The 20,305-nt window shown below is 46.5% G+C and overlaps 1 protein-coding gene across 3 annotated transcripts in view; it reads left to right on the forward strand.

Annotated features, from left to right (window-relative positions):
* PAPOLA (poly(A) polymerase alpha) overlaps positions 1-20,305 on the forward strand; it is a 1,157,717-nt gene that overhangs the window by 808,861 nt on the left and 328,551 nt on the right. The gene's annotated exons all lie outside the window — the stretch shown is intronic.

Here is a 20,305-nt window from a genome sequence, read left to right on the forward strand (position 1 = left end):
TGTGATACTTTTGGGACATACAGCCTTGCCTCTCTCCGAGTGGGCCTGGCCTCTGAACTTTGTGATCTACAGTAGACCCTGCCTTGCTTGCCTTGCATTTGCTTCGTAAAAGTGTTGGTACTGAGTTGGTTTCATACCCTGCCTTTTCTCTCCCTGTCTAACGAATATTAGAGTGCCATCTAGGTTAAAGCATTCACCTCTGACTGCAAATAAGTGGTGCCGTTGAACCTAGACTTGTCGAAATATTGTTAGGGGATTGATATACTTATAGTAATTGTGATTGAAGTTGTTTACTGTATTAATGCCAGTGTGTTTTTTATAGATGTGTCTTTAAAATTTAAATAAATAATTATATATCTTTACACCCAAGCTCTGATCAGTGTCTGCTTGTTCTACTGTGTAGATTGCCCTTTCTTGTATACTCCAAATACTGCCTAACTCATCTTGAGAGAGGTCTGACTGCTCAGCCACAGCTACCAGGTAAATCTGGGTGGTACAGACTGCTACCAATTGGGTTTACTGCCAACTCCTGTAGACTTAAACTTTTTGCAGTGGTCCCAGAGGGAACTGCACAGGTTTCTGCCTAACACAGACAGTACATATGTTTCCACGTGAATTAAATTTGGCAGATTTCATTTATAGGTATGTTTTTGCTTTCCAGTGCTTTTAGTAAGTACATCGGGAATTCTTGTGGATCTTCCTGTGTTTATGGTACGTTTTACCATTCCTGTACAGTATTCTGATTCTTGTCTTTTTCCTGAGATGCTGTAAGTGTTGTCAGGATTATTTATGGCATGTCTATGAAGGACGAGGATTTGCAAACTGAACTGGTCCGATCCGTTTAAATTTTGCTAACGATGGGTGGCAATTGGAAGATTAGATTGTTACATTTGCATAGCAATTTACTCCAGTTGTGTTGCTGAATTTAAATGAACCAGAGAGTTCTGTCTATGTATCGTTTGAGCCTACAGATTGTTTTGAGAAGACATTTGTCGCTTTGCTTCCTGATGGACGTGCAGTTAAGTTTGTACTAGACAGTTTTGTGGTTGTATTATTTGATGGAGAAGGAGTTGGTTTTTTTGTTCTTTGGCAGTATTGTTGGAAGATCTGTTGTAGATTTTGTTTAAATTGGTTTTCTTTTTAAGATTTTCTTTTTGAGCTACAGGATATATATCTAGATGGGGGTTTACAGTGCATGTAGCCTGTTGTATTCTAGGATGCAAGATATGTCAGCGCTGACTTTGTTTGCATCAAAGTTAACTAGGAATAGAGCATTGAATGTACGCAGGCATGAAATTGCTACGTAAATCATACCAAGACTGTGCTGCCAATGTCAGTCAATGCGTGATTTAGGGTTACTCCTTGCGATTTGTGAATAGTGACTGCATATGCAAGAGATGAACAAAATTGTTCTCTGCTTACGTTCATGTCTTTGAAAAGTAAGAAACGTGCTATTGAGCGGGCAATTTATTTTTTTACTTCTGCAAGTTTGTCAAAGTGGATGTTGACAAACTGTTGTCATGTGGATATATTTGGAAGCGGACAACTGTACCAATGGCTCCATTGACTAGACCTTGTTCTACATCAAGGTAACGTTTTAGAATTACTCTGCAGTTTAGACACAGTTAACACTTTCTCCAATCCAGCTCTGTTGGAGATGGAGTTTTCTAAGCTATTTAGTGCTACTGTTTGTCGACTCGTAGGAATTGTCATGCTGTGCACTCCTAGTTTGTCTGTGGAGTTGATATGCAGTATGGGTTGCATTTCTTTTTTTAACATTCTCATTTAAATTGACTACAGCTTGCAAGGGTTGGCATTAAGGACATGCATTTTATATTTAGTTGTGTTAATTGTTCTATTACATCAGGAGCAGATGGGTTTCGCCCATATAGCTCCTGGATAACTCTTATTTAAGATGGATTTAGCATCTTAGTAAGCAGACCAGTTCCAAAGCTTTTTAAAATGTTAGCTTAGGTGAGTTCTTTATTTAATTTAATATACCATCAGCTGCATGGCTTTGTATATATAACCAAACAAAACATCAACAACAATACAAGGTGAGTTCTGCAGACTGATGCATGTTGTAAATTAGTTCTCTGTATTGAAAATGTTGCCAGAGAGTTAAATTTCCAATGCTGCCTAGTGTGTTAATGCATTGTTTGTGTCCTAATGTTTTGACAATAGGTTCATCTTTCACTGGTGTTAACTGTAGGAGGTCTCCGAAAACAATAACGTGTTTTCCTCCAAACAGTTCTTCGTAGTCGGTTTTTAGGACCGCTTGAATTCTGAGGTGAATTAAAGCCAACATGAGGTTGGAAACCATGCTTACTTCATCTATTAGGAGCACTTAAATTTGTTTAAGAATTGTGCGTACTACAGTAGCAACTTCAGCTGGTAATTTGTAGTATTATAATTAGTTTTGGTGTGCTACTGGAAGGAGCAGTAGTCGGTGTAAAGTTACACCTCCTATGTTGTAGGCAATTAAACCTAATGTAGCTGTTACAACAGCCGAAAGGTTGATACATTTTTATAGACATTTTCTGATTATTTTAATTAAGAATGTTTTACTAGAACCAGCTTCACCACTTACATACAGGAGCAGAAGTTTATCATGTTTACAGCTACAAGTTTTAGTTTTCATGTTTAAAAGCATGTTCAATTTCTTTAGTGACTTCTAGATGAATGGCAAGTTCATCATTTAGTTGTGATTTCAGCACTGAAGAGTCTCTTCAGATTGTTTATATTGATTCATTGTATATTCTACCTTGTTCATGGCTATTTCTGCTTAATTTAAAATGAGTGGTTCTTGGCTTCCTGTAAGGGAAGGCTGGCTGCCCTCAGAAGTGTCTATCTAGTTGAGCTTCAATTTCTCCCTCTAGTTGGCGTTCATTGTCCAACATTTCTTTGTATTGTTTGCAATTGACATTTGTTATACTCTCATTTGCTTTGAATGCAGATTCAAATGAGTCATGATCAACTAATAGTTCTTCTTTTCTCCAAGGTTTCAAAAGTTGCACTAGGGCCATGTAATACAATGCTCTGTTGCGGAGGTTGAAATGATACATGTTTATGAATAATTAGGCTGGGTTTGTTAAATTTTACTAGGCTTCCGTCTGAAGTTGAGACTGAATATTTGCCAGTTGTCGTCTGGTGTGACATTTTTTGTAAGAGTAGTTTTGGGCTATGTCGTAAAAGCGCATGTTTTCCAAACAGTACTTGTGTTTGAGTAGTGTGTCATTTCAATTGTTTTTAAAATGTTCTTGCTGTTGGGATAATTTGTGGCTGTTGTTTCTATCTCTTGGTAGGATTTTAGTACTCCTGAAGCTGGACCAAGGTTTAGCCAGACAATGTGGTCACATTTGTCATAGAAGGCTGTACCTGTTAAACGGTCTGCAGCTTCGTAGCACTCACATTCTCTTTGGGAGAGAATTTTTCTACGGAAGCTGTACAATTTTTGTGACGGGTTTCTGTCAGATACGTCATCCCAGAGGTCTTATAGCTCTGTTTTCTCAGCTTTGGTGAGATAGGCTATGACATATCTTGCAACTGCAGTGGAATTGTCTGCAATGTGTATTGTATGTCTGTTTGTATTCCACAAGAGGGCAATGATTGCATTGTAATCATTGGTGTACTTGGATGCTTCATCCCTTTTAATGTATCTGTTTTTAGTGGATTTGCCTTTTACACTGTGTCTGATAGAAAACATCAAGCTGGGGGGGTGTTGTTGAGCAGCCGATGAAGATGGCTGCCTTGCCTTTGAGCTCCCCACGTCGGCACGACCATACATCAGTGGCGGATCCATAACCAATTCCCGCCCGGCATTTCAGTCCTGAAACCCCTTGCCGGCTGTGCAGCACCAATGCCTTACATAAAACTGGTGACCGGCTGGGATACCTGTCAGCTGGCCTCTGGGCCTTCTGTCCGGCGAGGCTGGCGCAGATGCTGTGTGCTGCGCTCCGTCGGTGGCAGAGCTGGGCCCCAACTGCTAACGTGCCTTCGGGTGCCTGTGGTCTCTCGAGGTGCAGCTGGGAGCACTGCACCAGTAGCATCCCGAGCCTGCACCTGGGGACGACTTTGCTTTTCGGACTCGGCAGCACTCGGCCCGCCATCGCATCCCGAGGTGCAATGTCATTTGAACGGGGCCACCCACCGGCATGCAGGAGTATTCACCTTGCAGGACCTTGGCCAATGTGGCATCTTCTCAGGCTCCCCTGGGTGACGCTGAGCATAGTGGCCCAAACTGCTTGGTGACTAAACACCTGAACCAGCATGGGCCCACCACCACCCAACGCCCGCCAGGCCCCGTCACCCCTTCTATTTTCTCAACCACTTTATTCTTTCATCTGGGTCGCATTGCCTTCGAGCCGAGACCTTGCATGTTATCCTGCAGCTGGCCTCCAGGCAGACCAAGACTGGACTGTGCTGGTCGCAGAGGTGGCTGGTTCCGGGCTGGAGCTGTGATCTTTCACCTTGCGAGTACTGTGTGGTCCCGCCCTGGGTGTACAATCCTGTCCGGTGGGCTGCCCACCTTAATCCCTGCTGCCACAGGGGAGCTCAGCCCACAACACCTCATAGAGCACTGCTCCCCCCTGGGGGGCACTAATCCCAATAGCCTGCACTGTTCAGCTGGGGGAGCTACATACTGCAATCTGTTACCTTGGGGATTGAGGGGGCTGAGTGGTCCTGCCCTGTAGCACCTTCCTGGTCAGTGGTCTGCTGCCTTGCTGTAGACCCTGCGTAATACACCTCCCACCACGTCCCCCCCCGCCACACCCTGCTCCTACTCTCCATCTGATAAACATGACTAAGGGTGCAGACGGGGGAAAAACTGGCACCATGGATACGTTTGCTAAGGCGGCCCCCTAGGGTGAGGCAAATGAGGGTCCTCCTGCCCCACTCGTGAGAGACTTGATGCCCGAGTCATCTGCCCCTGACCTCAATCAAATGGAGGCCATGACAAGAGGTTTTGCTGCGGTGCTTGAAAAATTAGACATAACAGCAAATGTTTCATCAACGCACAGCCAGCTATCTAAAGAGGTCCTACGTTTTAATGAAGCTGAAGAAACAATTATGGCAAATGAAGAGAACGTGCATTACCTCCAAACTGCTATGTCCACCCTGACGAAAGACATGAAATTGGTTAAAAATAAATGCAATGATATAGAGTCCAGGTCAAGGAGGAACAACATACGCGTAGTTAGGGGTTCTCGAGGATGCGCTGTCCGGGGGTGTGGATGTTAGGCAAAGTTTGTATTCAGTACCCTCTGGGAACACTACAAACCACTCTGACTACAGGTATAGGAAACCCGACCTTTGGTATAAGCTTGTACTACACAGTTTTGGTAGCGTGTTGAGCAGCCAGGCTTATCTCAAGATGGGTCAATGTGAGCTGTAGTGGAGTTGCACAGAGATTTACAGTTACAAGTATTCAAATAAACTTACACTCAAGGTTTCTTGAATAAACCATTATTTATCAGTCAGTTAGAATAAACCGTCTTCAGAAGGGAGCAATATAGCAGTAACACTCAAATACACCTCATGAAATGCACACTCTTAATATCGCTAAATCAGTAGATACCCTTTTGGGATGGTCCACAAACACTACCTACACCCTCAGGTAACTTCAGTTGCTAGGGTGTTGGGGACATTAATATATCACTGCTGCAGTTAGAATCATGGAGTAAGATGACAAAGGAAAAGATTATATAGAACATACAAGAGACCACAAATGTTCTTAAACTGGCAAATACTTTTGTATCCCCCCAGAAAGAGTCATTCAATACAATAGGCTAAGCCAAAGTCAATGGGCCAAAGTCTTAGAAGATGAAGCACCTCTGGTAGGTAAATGGAAAAGTCTTTGCACAATGTTATAGAAGTCGTTGAAGAAAAGAAGAATCAAATGTTGGGCCACAAGCTGGTTAGACTTGTGTGTAGTAGAAGATGCAAGCAACTCTACAGCAAGAGGTAAGTTCTCTCAGACTTTGTACAGTACCTTTAAAGATGTAGAAAAAGATGCAGCAGATGACTCCTGTGCAGCTCGGCAGGTCTCACTGTTCCTGGGCCTCAGTCCTGGGGACAAGAGGGAGGACATCGGGTTACTCCTGCATTGCACTGGGCGGTCAAAACTCGCAACCGGCAAACTTCACTTTCAGTGGCTGTTCATTTTTTCAGCTCCTCACGTCTAACGCAAATAGCACCACTGTGGTTACTGGCTGTCGAGATGGACTTGCTTGCTTCTGGGGTTCCATACTCTTTTGAGGGGGCTCAAGCTCGGTCAGTCCTGCTTCTTGGGAGTCCGGAGGACCTTCCTAGAGCTCTTGGCCAGCTTAAAAGCAACGCACACAATCTGGTGTTCCTCTCCCTGGCTGTACAGTTTCCAGCAGAATCTCTGTGGAAATTCAACCAGCTCCAAGATGGATGTCCAGATGACTTACTTTGGAGTTGATTGCCCCACCAACTCAAGGGGGGAGGGGGGGGGGGCGAGTGGTCCTTGCAGGGGCTTCTCCGTCGATGCAAACTTGGCGTTTCGGCACTGCAGCAGGGCTTCACCGGGCAAACCATTGGTCCAGGACTTGCAGCAGGCGTTCTCTTCAAGTTCTTTGGTTCCTTCGTCCAGTGGTCGACTCTGCCTTCCAAGCCAAAAGACTCACCTTTTATTCAGTTCTCTCCCATTCATTCCAGTCTAGCTGTCAGTCACCCAGCAGGGTAGCTGTCCTTGCCAGACAGTCAGCCGGCCAATCGTCAGAGTGCATTTGGGTCTCTTAGGAGACTAAGCACAGGGAGTTTTGGGCACCCCCCCCTCACTTCCTGCTTACCCCAGACACCCTGGAGTCAGAGGCGGGCTTCACTCGTGAATCCCACCAAAGGCAAAGCGAACAATGGGACCAAACCTGATTTGGCACGCAGAGTAAATTTCAAGAAGGACCTTTCCACAAAGAAATGGCAAAAAAAGAAGACTGGGTCCATTTTGACAAAAATGGTACCTCTTGGGTGCTTTACTGCATTTGCGAACGCAGCCCGCGGTAAATGCACACCTTGGTAGTTAAAACAAAACCACTGCCACCAGCCATTCAGTGAGAAAAGGGTACCATAAAAATGTTTACATGAGAAGCTAGACAAAGGGAATACTAGGTAACCCCTCCACCACCATATTGTAAGATAGTGTGTACTGGGTCTAGAAAGTTACAATTGTAAGTAAAGTCAATTTCACTTTACAGCTCTTGGCAACAGTAGTTTAACCAAGAGAAGGTATTTAAACCTTTGGAAAATCTGAAAGTCTTCCCTGTGTCACAGCACTGAAGGTGCTGTGTGACACATTTTAAAAAGATTATGCCTATGGAGTTTGTCAGACTTCACAACCAAAAGAAATACAGTGTACAAAATCCCATTAAAATACATGAGAGAGTGGGAGGAAAAAGAGTCGATCTCTCTTCAGGTTAAAACAATCAAGTCCTCAAAATCCAGCAAAGTTGCTGGGGGTCTCTAAGGTGGAGGGCATTAGCACCCTTCTGAGAATTTTCCCTAACAGTGGAGCAGGTAGTGGAGTGCCTGCTCAAGGAGCTCCTTGATGACCCACAACTCTCACCATTCTTTGCTGTGGAACGAGCGCACTGTGCACTTACCCCAAAGCTCAATTCCAGAGATTTCCCCCGACCGATCATCGCTAAAGTCCTGAGACAGGGACCAAATACTCTGACTCGCCAGGGACATGAAGGAAATGCGGTTGGAGTCACAAACCATTCAAATCTTTGCTGAGTTTTCCATTGCGGTCCAACAGGAACGTTGTCTTTTCACTGGAATCGAGCAAATGCTGAGACCGTAATCTTCAATATGCTATGCTGTTTCCAGCACACTTAAGCTTTCAGTTCCGAGGGAAGTTGTATTTACGGTCCCAGAGGAGGCAGTGAAATTTATTGAACCCCAGATTTTGGTGGACATCATCCTGTCTGAAAACCTCTAATGAAACCATGCATGTGGTTCCGTAAACTCCTTGGAGTACATCACACATTTGTTTGTTACGCCACAGTGATTCATATGTTCAAAGCAACAAGTTTAGCGTGCCGACACATTGACAGGTTACCCCTTAGCAACTGCTTTGTATTTGTTGACATTTGAGGGGGGAGAGGGGGGTCTGCCCACAAGATGTTCGTGGGCAGACGCGGGATTGGGTGTTGGAGGGGGAGAGGGGATGGGAGGTCAATACACTGCTGGTTGGGGGTGGCAGTGAAAGTGTGGGAATGGGTAGGAGTATACTTGGTTCTCAAACTGTTCACTCAAGAGGTTGGAGGAAACTGTTAAAATCTCTTGGCGGGTGGGTGGGGAAGCATGGGCGGTGAGACTGACAGAGGTGTGGCAAGCTTTCAAGGGGAGCATATAAAGATCAACAATTTTGGCTGGCGGGTGAAATGCGAGTCAGTTATGAGTTGGAATGTCAGGGGCCTGAGTAACTATACCAAGTGAAGGAAAATAATAGCCTACGCCGCCAGGCATGTCCTAATGGCGACTCCCCAGAATGCTTTGATGGATTTGCGTTGATACTGTCCTCTTATATCTGGACCCCATCCTGTGGTTGAGGGCATATGAAATGTATTCTGAACCTCGGACTGGACCGGCATTACCCACAGATACCTATCCAGGCAGTCAGTCGGCTGGGGCAGTACACATGAACACATTATCCCTAAGGGATGCTTGGAGTTTCACACACCCCAAGACACGCAATATACTTTCTATTCCTCAGCACACGATATGGCTTCGTGCATTGACATTTTCCTGTTACCTAGCTCACTCCTGGGTAGGGTCCTTGGGATCCATATGCAACCCTGCACACTATCTGATCATTCCAATAATTTTGAATAGGAGGACTGATAGACCCCCTTCCCCAGGTTCTACTTGGAGATTCAAGTTGGAGGGTCTGAAAGACATTGTGTTGAAGGCTGACATTAAAACGGATATCAACACTTTCTTTGTAACACAGCAGGAGATGCATCCCTGGGCACTCGTGGCAAGCCTTTAAAGTCTTCATAAGAGTAATGTCTTTATCCAGGGAGGTAGGGGTCCTTTAAAGCGATCAGGAATGACCTGAGACTTCAGGGAGGTCTGTTTTAAGGCCCTTGAGACCAAACATGCTTGTTCTCTTGAACCGAAAACTCTAGCACAGATGCGGACTGAGTTGGAGCAGTTCCGTGCACACGCCTTGTGAAAGATCACTTTCTTGCTGGGCCGATAGCTGCCAGAAAATATGGGTAGGGAGAAAGGCCCGGTAGTACACTGGCCAGGGCGGTAATGGCCGAACATGGGAGAACCCAGGTCGACCGTATTCTCAACGAGCAAGGGTAGACCAAATGGCAGGAACGCGATGTTCTGGAAGTGTTCTGGAGCTATTATGGGGCCCTATACCAGGCGGACCCCCTACATGACCCCTTAGCCACAAGTGCCTGGCTAGAGGGAGTACTGCTGTCTAGGTTGAGTCCGAAAGCTACAGAAAGCCTCAACAGTCTGCTTACCTTGGACAAACTCTTAGCCGTTATCAGAGACCTTCCTGGAGGAAAAGCACCTGGCCCGGATGGCCCAACTGCTGAGTTCTTCTGGGAATACAGGGCCCCCTTGTCCCCATATCTCATCAAGGTCTGGGAGAAGTCGCTGGCTAACTCACTGCTGCCTGAGTACATGCGTGAAGCTGTCATAGCCATACTGCTTAAGCAATGAATGCGGTTCCTATAGCCCTCTTTCGATCATGAATCTGGACACAACATTTTTTGCTAACGTTTTGGCGAACCAGCTGCTGCCATTAATGCCCCCACATTTGTCATCAGAACCAGGCGCGGTTCATCCAGGGCACAGCGACAACTCAACATCCGCCGGCTATTTAATGTAATGGCCAGATTGAATTCGGACGCAGAGGCTGTGGTGGTAACGATTGATGCCCAGAAAGCATTCAACATGGTATCCTGGAAATATCTGTATCTGGTGCTGGAAAAAATGGGCCTGAGGTCTGAGAGGCTCAGGTACATTTAACTACTATACTCTAGCCCCTTGACGAGAGTTCTCGTTAATTCCAGGGTCTCTGATCAATTTGAACTGGGAAGAGGTACCTGGCAGGGGTGCCCCTTCTCCCCTATCCTGTTCGCACTGGCTATTGAGCCAATGGCGGACTTCATCCGTTGTCATCACAGCTGTCGAGGTCTACGTCTACGAGGCCCCCCGGAAGTAATCTTGTTATATGCAGACAATGTCCTGCTCTATATTCGCGACCCACAAACTAATCTTGACCCCATTATCCCAGATATTACACTTTTTGGTGAGCACTCTGGATTCGTGATAAATTATACCAAGTCCGAAATCGTTCCCCTGACGTCCTGTACAAAAGAACCTCGCTGGGAATTCCCCCTTTGTTAGTCTCCGAATGGCATCGGGTACCTGGGTGTGACGCTGTCCCGAGACGGCGTTTTACTCATTCGCAACAACTACAAGGTCCTTGAAGAGTATGTCACAGAAGGTCACCAAGTGGAGGTTGTTGACAATCACTGGTGGTTAGGCTTCCTCTAATTAAAATGATCCTGCTTCCCAAATTGCTCTAGACATTTGTTAATGTCGCCATATGGCCCGGCAAACCGTACTTCACTAAACTGCATGGGACACTCGCGCAATTCTTATGGCATGCTGGAGTGGTCCGCAAAAAGTAGTGCGACTTAACTTACCCATATGCTTCGGGAGGACTTGCAGCTCCACGTTTTGAAATATGTTGGCTGGCAGCCCAAACCCAATTTGCATCCTACTGGTATGGGGAGGACCCATCCCAGCCTCATGTAAAGCTGGAAGGCCTGGCATCAGGGAGGACCGACCTGCGGCACTGGTCCTAGAGGAGAAATATATGGACTGGCCCGAAGACCCGGTTAAGACAATCTTGACAGCGTGGTGCTCAATTGTCACAAAAACTGGGGCCAAACACCCATATTATAAGTGGCTTCCACTATGGAAATTCCCCGGGTTGGGCCCTGCATGAGACAAGAAACTGAGCTCCCGCTGGGAGGGCCTGGGCTACCGAGCATTGTCTGATCTCTATCCAAACTGTTGCTATCGACAGTGGCTTTGTTAGATGTTCTGGGTAAAGTTTATGCCACTACCCTTCAAAAAAGGCTGGTTCAATGGGCTGTAGACACAGGTCACGTTGATGCCAGACAGGCAGGGTTTGTTAAACAAGTTGGCTGTTCTTTAAATTTATTGTTACTGAACCTGGCAAAAATGGAGGCCATAAAAACTAATACTGCAGTATATTTAGCGTTCATAGATTTTTCGAGCGCATTTGACACTGTCGATCGCGTCCTCCTGTGGGCTAAATTACGGCGGTGGGGTTGCCCGGTAGAGCTAGTATCTGCGATCCAAGAATTGCACACGGAAACATCGATTAAGATTCGCTTAGATCAAGCGGGAACATTGTCAACGGCAGTACCCACAGGTAACGGTGTAAAACAAGGCTGCCCGCTTGCTGCAGCCATTTTTAGTTTGTTCATATCTGATATTGGCATCTCGATAGATGCAGTAAGATCATTCCCACTGAAAATAAATGGATCACACATAAGCTGGCTTCTTTACGCTGATGATCTCGTTGTGATGGATGTAACGCCAATTGGCTTACAAAGAAAACTGGGCGCCGTACAGAGGTACGTAAGCGAGAATCGGTTGCAAATTAACTCAAATAAAAGTGAAATTCTAATACTTAAGAACTTGAAAGGAGGTTTCTCAAAAACAGCAACAAAATTCTGCTGGAACTTGGGTGGAATTCCACTGAGGATATCGCAGAAGGTGAAATATTTGGGAATGACACTAAGCTCCTACATTAATGATGGTCCATGGATAGCCGACACCAAGAGGAAATGTGTTCAACTATCGAGTCATTATGAAAAAGAAATTTGGAAAGTTCTCTCTTGAGCCATTAAGACTGTTTTATCAACAGAAGGTTATTCCAGTATTGATTTATGGGGCCGAAAATGCACTGGGCTGTACACACGAATTTTGGCCCTCATTAGAGAATCAATTCTGGATGAAAGTATTGGGACTTCCAAGAGGAACGAAGACTGCTTGTATCAGATATGAACTTTCCCTCATCTCACTCCAGGCTAGAATCACTTGGAACCTGTTATCCTTGTTTCGAAAGACCAGAATACAAGAAAACATTCTACAGTTTGAAATTCTCCACAGTGCATCGGACAAAGGTCAGAACCTAGTTGCTATGTGGATACAAAGATGTAAAAGTTTATTAACTGAATTCGAAATTAAGATCTGTACACTTCACAAAAACCCGAACGCTCTAAAAACAAAAATTTGGCGTATAGACTGGGAACGAACTTGTGCAGAAAGAGCCGCAGCAAAATTGATGATGGATGTTCCAGTTGAAGCTCGCGCATTTAACAAGGCTCAATGTTACACTAGTCTTTTCCCAGATCCTGAGGCACGCAGACGTTTCATGTTATTCCGCATGAACTTAGACAGAACTAAAGAGCGATTGCAAATGTGGAAAGATAACAACAACATGGACCTTAGGTGTAGATTTTGCACAAGGGAACCAGAAACATTGAAACATCTGGTACTTTACAGTCCCAGCCTGCGTAATGAAAGAACCATACATCTAGGCCCGTGGAATGGTAACCATCCTTCCTTGGGTGCAGACGATTGGTGGGGCCAAATGTTTAATGGAATTGACTTCAAACTGTTAATTACCTTGACACATTTTTTAAGAACAATTGAAGAACGCCTAAGTATGGTTGATGTTGTTTGAGAAACATGTAATGACCAAAAGGAGGCTTGGGTAATTTGGACAATGGAGGGAGAAAGTGGACGGGAGGAATATGCAGATGTCTGCAAAATGATGTATATTATGTTTTGTTAATGTTTGTTTAAGATTTTAAAGGTTTGTAAAAACCTTATAAATAAAAAAACGGTTCCTTCCTCACTACACAAACTCGGGGACAGGACTACGGGGACTCTGCTATAGAGCAGATGCAGTATTATAGGATGCGTGCCGCTGTCACTGTTATGGTAGCCTGATTACCCCATTGAATCACCTGAAAATATTGAATTGACATGCATTACAAATTCCACAAACTGTTGTGGCCGCCTTTCCGCACTATATACGATAATGAATCAAATGTCTGGGAATACTCCAGCAATCAGTTTGAAATGGGTTTTGAGTTTGAATGTGGAGTTGATAGCCAATGGAAAAACATGTGCAGTGACACAGGGATGTCTTTTTAGACTTCCCAAAGGTTTAAATACCTTCTCTGGGATAAACTGTTTCCCAGAGAATGTAAAGTGAAATTTACTTTACTAGTCTTTCCAGATTCATAGACCCAGCACACACCATCTTACAATGGAGTGCTGGAGGGGTTACATAGTATCCCCTGTGTCTACATACTCATGTAGCAGTCAAATGCTACCCTTTCCTATTGAAAAGGCTGGTCGCAGTGGTTTTACAACAAACTACCATGATTTTTCCCCACCACGAACACCGGTAGCTAAAAATGACGGGAGCCATGTTTTTCAAGATGGCGCCTTAAGCCCCTATGTTTAAACAGGTCCCGGTCTTCTTTTTTGACGTTTCTTTTTGGAAAGGTCCTTCTAGTGTTTCTCTGTGCGCCAAACCAGGTTTGGTCCCTTTGTTCGTGTGCCTTTGGCGGCCTTCAGGGACTGAAGACCGCCTCTGGCGTCTGAGTGTCTATGGTGGGCAGGAAGTGAGGGAGGTGCCCGAAACTCCCTGTGCTTAGTCTCCTAGGAGACTCAAATGCACTCTGGCTTGATTGGCTGGCTGACTCTCCGGCAAGGACAGCTGCCCTGTTGGGTGAGTGACAGCTAGGCTGGAATGAAAGGGAGAAAACTGTTTAAAAGGTGAATCTCTTGGACTGGAAAGCAGAGTCGACCACTGGAATGTAAGAACCGAAGACGAGCTGGAAGAGGACGGCTGCTTCAACTCCTGGAACGGTGAAGCCCTGCTGCAGTTCTGAATTGCCAAACTCGATTCAACAGAGAAGCTCCTTCAAGGACGGCTTCTTCCTTTTGGGTTGGTGGGACCAATCAACTCATGAGACACCTGAATACCGTTCTCAAGGGATAACCAGGGAGAGGGGCACCAGTTTGTGTTCTTGAATCTACAGTTACTGGAACTGAAGTGACTCCATCTTGTTTGCTTTCTTCAACGATCCCGTGCAGTGCAGGAGTCCCCTCCGTCCACTCCCCCCCCCCCCCCCCCGCCGACGTCCTCCCTCTTGTCCCAACGACTGAGGCTTCGGAACAGCGAGATCTGCAGGACCTGCAGGAACCACGACTTCAGCAACTTTTGTTTCTTCCTACAAAGGTACTGTGCCAACCCGATTGAGAGAATGCCACTCTTGCGGTGAAAGTTTGTGAAACTTTCCCAACTTACAGGCCTAATCAGCTTGTGACCCGACAAATTCTCCTTTTTCGTCTAAAGTACTTCTGAGAACTTTTGCAAAGACTTTACCGTTTGATACCGGAACTGCTCTTTCCTATCCAGAACACTAGCCCATTGACTTTGGCCTGGCCCCTTGACTTGAGTTGAGCTCCTCTGATGAACTAAAACTATTTGCACTGCCTAGAAAGTATGTGATCTATTCTACTTACTTTTGTCATTTTTGCTCACTAAGTAACTGAACTGCCATTTGGCTTCTATTTCAGGGGAGCTCAAACTCTCAAAAGCTTAGTTTTGTATTGTATGGGTATATAATGCCGTCTTCTAGTGAAATGTTTTCTAAATGATTGTGTAATAAATTACTACGTGTTTTTACCAAGAAACTTTGAGTATAAGTGTCTACTTGAACCACTGTGATTGAAAGTCCTCTGTGTGACTACTTGTACTGCTCACATTCACTCTTGAGATAAGCCTGGCTGCTCATCTCGCTACCAAAAACTGTGTGTTACGGACTTATACCAAAGGTTGGCTTGGCTAACACCTGTAGTCCTAATTGTGTGTCGTGATCCCAGAGGGTACTGCCTGCAATTCTGCTTAACGGGCACCGCCTTGGACTGCTCTGCACTGAACTCCCTGTTGTGCTAGTTGAGGGAGCGGGTGGTGTTGCCAGGGCCTTTGTTCCAGGAAGGCCTGGAGCAATATGGCCATAGTTTCAGCAATTGAAGACATGGTGCTGTTGCCCTCCCTCACCGTCCATGACATTTCAACTATGGCATGAGTGCATCGACCAAGTGCTTGTGCATTTCGCCTGGGACCGGCTTGCATACTCTCGCATTAGGTGTGCCTCATTAAGGTGCTATTGCACCAGGGATGTGAGCGCATTCTGTCGTTGCTCCACCCTGGTTAGACGCCCTTCTAAATCCTTCACACTGTGGAAGGGTTGTGGTTGGGGGCTCATTGGGCCCATGGGACTGAAGGGCAGGGCCTCTTCAATGCTTTGGCCTGTGTCGCCAGTTTCAGGGCCCCCAGTCAGCTGAGTTCTCTCCAAGATCCCTTGTGCACGCCCTTGTGGCTGTGCTGGTGGTGCCACAGGGATCTGTGGTGGCTGTGCCACATGGGCCTGCATTGGCTGGAGGGATGCAGCTTGGGAAGCACTTGGATGTCTACCTGTTGAGGCTGTGGAGTTCTATCTTGAGGTGGTGGTGGTGGTCCTTCGGCGTTGACTGGTACCCCTTGATGTACTGGGCTGGCCATCTTCATTGCCAGATGTCTGAGGGAGAAAGGCAGGACATCAGTGATGCGTGTGGATTGATGATGGACATTAATGCTTTGTCTTTTTTATGACTGTGTCGGACATGGTGGGGGGCATGCCATGGTGCACACATGATTGCCATCGCTAACGTGCAGGTGGATGTGTGATGTGCCTACATGGTGTGTGCAGTGCTGGAGATACTTTCGTGGTGTACTTGTGATTTCTGGGTAGGGTGTTAAGGGTGTGGCACACAAGCTGTATGATGTTGTGGCGGGTTGTGCCATGGATGTGGTCCCCATGTGCCTGCTGCCTGTGGCAATTACTGCGTCTGTGAAAATCTGGCCTCATGGGTCATGCTGGATGGGATGAGGGAGTCTCATCTTTCCTTGGTGTGATGCTGGTCCTTTTTTAGTGGTGTAGGTGGTTGGGCCGGACGTGTCTTTGTGCCTATGCTAGCATGGTGGAAACATAAGTTATGCTGTGGCAGGGGGATGTGTGCCTGAGTGCCAGCAGGAGAATGTTGTGTTTGAGATACAGGGTGCCTGTGATATGTTGTGTGTGTGAGAATGAGGTATGGGTGAGGTTTGGGGTCAAGGTGTATGTTGTGTGCAACCAGGTTGCATGGGGGGGTGGTGCCCCGGCAGGTATGTACTGGTGTTTTGCACAACGCACGTGACTCTAGTGTTTGCAGGGTGGATAAGGGAGGTTGATGTGGGTTATGTGTACTTGCCAGCCTCCTCGGATGTCATGCCTCTGGCCTCCGCAGCACCAACTCCCTCGATGGATTCAAGGTGCAACACACTGCTGTGGGTCTCCTCCCAGGGCTGCAGGTGGATGAGGGATGTGCTGTCGCCTCCTGTGGCCATACCATGGGAGCGCTGGGCCGACAGAAGCTTGCACACCCTCAAGCGTAGGTCATTCTACCTTTTATGGCAGTCACACACAGTGTAAGGGGTTGTGCCAACTGTAGTAACTTTGTTCCACCTCTTCCCAGATGTCATTTTTTCTCAGCTGTTCCTGCCTGCATAGGTCTGTGTTGAACAGTTGGTCGGCATGCTCCACAATGGTGTCTGACAACATGTTCAGTTCTGCCTCGCTAAAGCGTGGCTTGCACCTCCGGGTTGCAGGTACCCTTGATGTCATCTTTATTTTGCAAGATAAGTGCTCAGGAAATGTGAGTCCTGTGCTCTGAAGATTGCCATGGATTGTGCTTTATTAATGGGCGCCTGTCGATTTCCTGTTTTGGCGAACACTGTATTTCCGGTCACGGTAATAGTGGCACCGTTATTGCCAGTGGAACCGGGAGCGTGGTGCCGGACTCTGAGTCACCAGCACCGAGGGTGGCGGTGTTGGGATTTTGGGGGATGTTTGATGTAATTACCGGCATTGCTGGTGCCACCGTATCCAGCATGCCAGAATGCGTGTGCACGCCAACACGGAATAAGCTGTTTCCGGCAGCTGTACTTCACGGACACAGTAGCACCGGCATGCCAGTAATTAAGATTTCTTACCGCCAGACCCATAATGAGGCCCATTGTCTTCAGGAGCTTGGTAATTGCGTTTACGGAGCTATATCTGAAATCTTCAGTAGCCCATTTCTTTTCTATTCATGTTTGAGGATACGTCTCTGTGCTACTGAGAGCCGCACATTCTGAGGGGATTCTTTCTACTCTCGTGTTTTTGCAAGTTTACATTATACTGACATAGGATTCAACTATTGCAATCTTTTGTATTGCTTCATTGTATTCCTAAGTAGAACTTAACATGTTGTTTACAACTAGGTATATTATTCCATGTTGGTTGGGCCTGCATTACGGCGTATTCTTCAGCTTCTTTGCTGTTTCACTCTTTTGACTGTCTGTAGAAACTATAATTTGGTCACACTTGGGAGAACCAAACGCGCCTTCGAACACACCTTTGGAAAACACCACACAACAGAAACCGAAAAAGCATACCAGGAGGCAAACAAAACCTACAAACTGCCATTAACACCCATAAAGCTAATGCCTATAACGTTCGGATCAGTAACGGTGGGTCTGACTCAAAAGAAATATTCTCAATCCTAAAAGAATTGGAAAATCCAGCTCCAGCCTTAAACTCTACCAACACCAGTAAAGAGTGGTGTACCACCATCCAAGATGCTCTAGCCGCCAAGATTGACCTACTCCAAAAAAAAATTACAACTTCTAGCGGACAAACCTATTTCAGACAAACTCCCACTGACATTGAACGAGAACACTAACCCCACTTTCTATTTCACTCCTGTCTTACAAGAATTTGTGTTCAACACCATTGCCAGGCTTAAAGCATCCATCTGCAAAGGAGATTCCGTCCCAGCTAAAGTAGTTCAATCCTGTGCCCACACACTGACACCTATCAGAACTAACTTCGTAAACGCATCTTTTAGTGCCAAATTGGTTCCAGCCAGCATTAAGGAAGCCTGGGTTACACTCCACCTAAAAAAAAACCTAGCCTCGACCCTACTGTGCCCACTAATATATAGGCCAATAACAACAGTCCTGTTCCTACTCCAAATCCTCGACAAAATAGCATACAACCAAGTCCAAGCACATCTGGAACAGAACCAGCTCCTTGGCACTAGACAATCCGGCTTCCGTCCCAACCACAGTATGGAAACAGCCCTCCTGGATCTCAAAATCCAAATGGATTTCATCAGAGACACTGGAAAACTCTGCATACTCCTCCTTTTGAACTTGTCTGCAGCATTCGATCTTGTAGATCATAACATACTCTGCTCCACCCTAGCCAGAGACTTCAACTTCTCCACTGACGCTACTACCCGGATTAAATCCTTCTTCGCGGAATGAACTTCCAGAGTCTCCATAAGCAAAGAAGCCACAGACCTCATTCCAGGCCCCATTGGTGTACCTCGAGGCTCCTGCCTTTCACCGACCTTATAAAACGCATATACCAAGCTTCTCTTCACAGCGCTAGATGATATGGGTGTCATCTACGTGAACTTTGCAGATGACACCCAGATCCTCATCCCACTTTCAGGGAGCTACGCTCAAGATACTCAGACTATCAACAATATTTATGCCATAATTCAAAACTGGATGGCACTAAACAGCCTCTGCCTCAACAATGAGAAGACAGATTCTCATCGTGGGCCCCCAATCCAAAATAAGCGCTCTTCATCCAGACTACTCTGCCATCAACATAGATGGCACTACAATCCCGGTACTGAAACACGTAAACACACTAGGAGTCTACTTGGATGCTAACCTCTCAATGACCAAACACATCAACGCCCTTTCTTCTCCAGCATTGGATCTTTCATGGATTCACATGCTTAGAATATTCCCCGTCGTCAGACTGGGACTCCTCGGTACACATATATAGCCTTTTCCAATAGGAAAACTTACGACACTTTTGTGTCCTATCTACGTCCTTTTAGGACCCGCCTACGCATGCTCCGTAGGACGTCCCCGTATAAGAGGCCCGCCCCCGCGGCTCCCCTTCAGATTTCAACCGTCTCGAAAGTAGTGGGATCTCCTCGCGTTGTCTTACTATTTTGTACAAGGTTGCATTACTGGAATTTGAGTACAGAAAATGTCCTCCGTGTCAGGAAAAGCGCTGTTCCGCCCATGCGCGACGTGCGGCTTGAAAAAAGTTTACGAGGGGGACGGACATATGGATTGTATATATTGCCTCCACCCTCATTCGGCGGATAACTGCGACATATGCAAAGGGTTTTCTCAAAAAACCCTCAAAGACCGCAGTCGACGACTGGTGGCATGGCTGAATGATGGAGCGGGGGCACACCCCCCTTCGGAGGTAGGCTCCACACAATCGGCAAAAACATCACGCCGCGCTACCTCGTCGGAACCACCGGCGAAGAAATCTCGACCGACGGAAAAAGAGTCGTCTGGAAGTCACTCAACTAGAGACTCCTCGTCAAAGAAATAATCTTCATCAAAGGAAAGGAAATCCTCCTCGGGCGATCATCATAGATCGACCACGAGTCGAGTAAAAGCAAGCCAAGAGTGGAAAAGGCGGGACCGCCAAAACCACCTGCTAAGTCACCGTCGTCGACGGCGGCCCAGTCATCGGCCTCCACCCTGCCACAGGTGGCATCCACCGTCCCAACGACGTTGACGATGGCCTCGTCGACGGGGGTTCTACAGGAGGCCTGGAGGCCTGAAATTTTTGATCCGATCCCCCCCGGATACTTTACTACAAGAACAGGCTGTGTTGCTGTCCTCGGAGGACGAGAATGAGAGAATAGCTGGCCCAGCGGACCTAGGGCTACGAGTGGCTGACAAGTCGTCGACGAGGGGATCCGTTATACCGGTATCTGCCCCTCTTCTCAATCCTCAATCTGTTTTGTCGTTGGAAATTCTGTCCACGCTTCAATCGTTGTTGCAGTCATTGGACCAGAGACTACCTCAGGCAAACCTGCCACAGTCACCCGTCGACGAGCCGGGCCCGTCCCGTCAACCGACGCACGCCAATCTCAGCACTGGCACAAGAGGAAGGTGAGCTGCCAGATTCGGAGTCTGACAGGGGAGCCATGTCGGATATCTCATCATCCCCCTCCAGGGATCCAACCTGGGAGTCAGAGGTGGAGTTGGAAACCCCTAGAAGCCCAGCTCACCCGTCCCCTCCGG

Source organism: Ambystoma mexicanum, chromosome 14 (genome assembly GCF_040938575.1).
Source record: "Ambystoma mexicanum isolate Mex_15411 chromosome 14, UKY_AmexF1_1, whole genome shotgun sequence".
Classification (NCBI taxonomy): Eukaryota; Metazoa; Chordata; class Amphibia; order Caudata; family Ambystomatidae; genus Ambystoma; species Ambystoma mexicanum.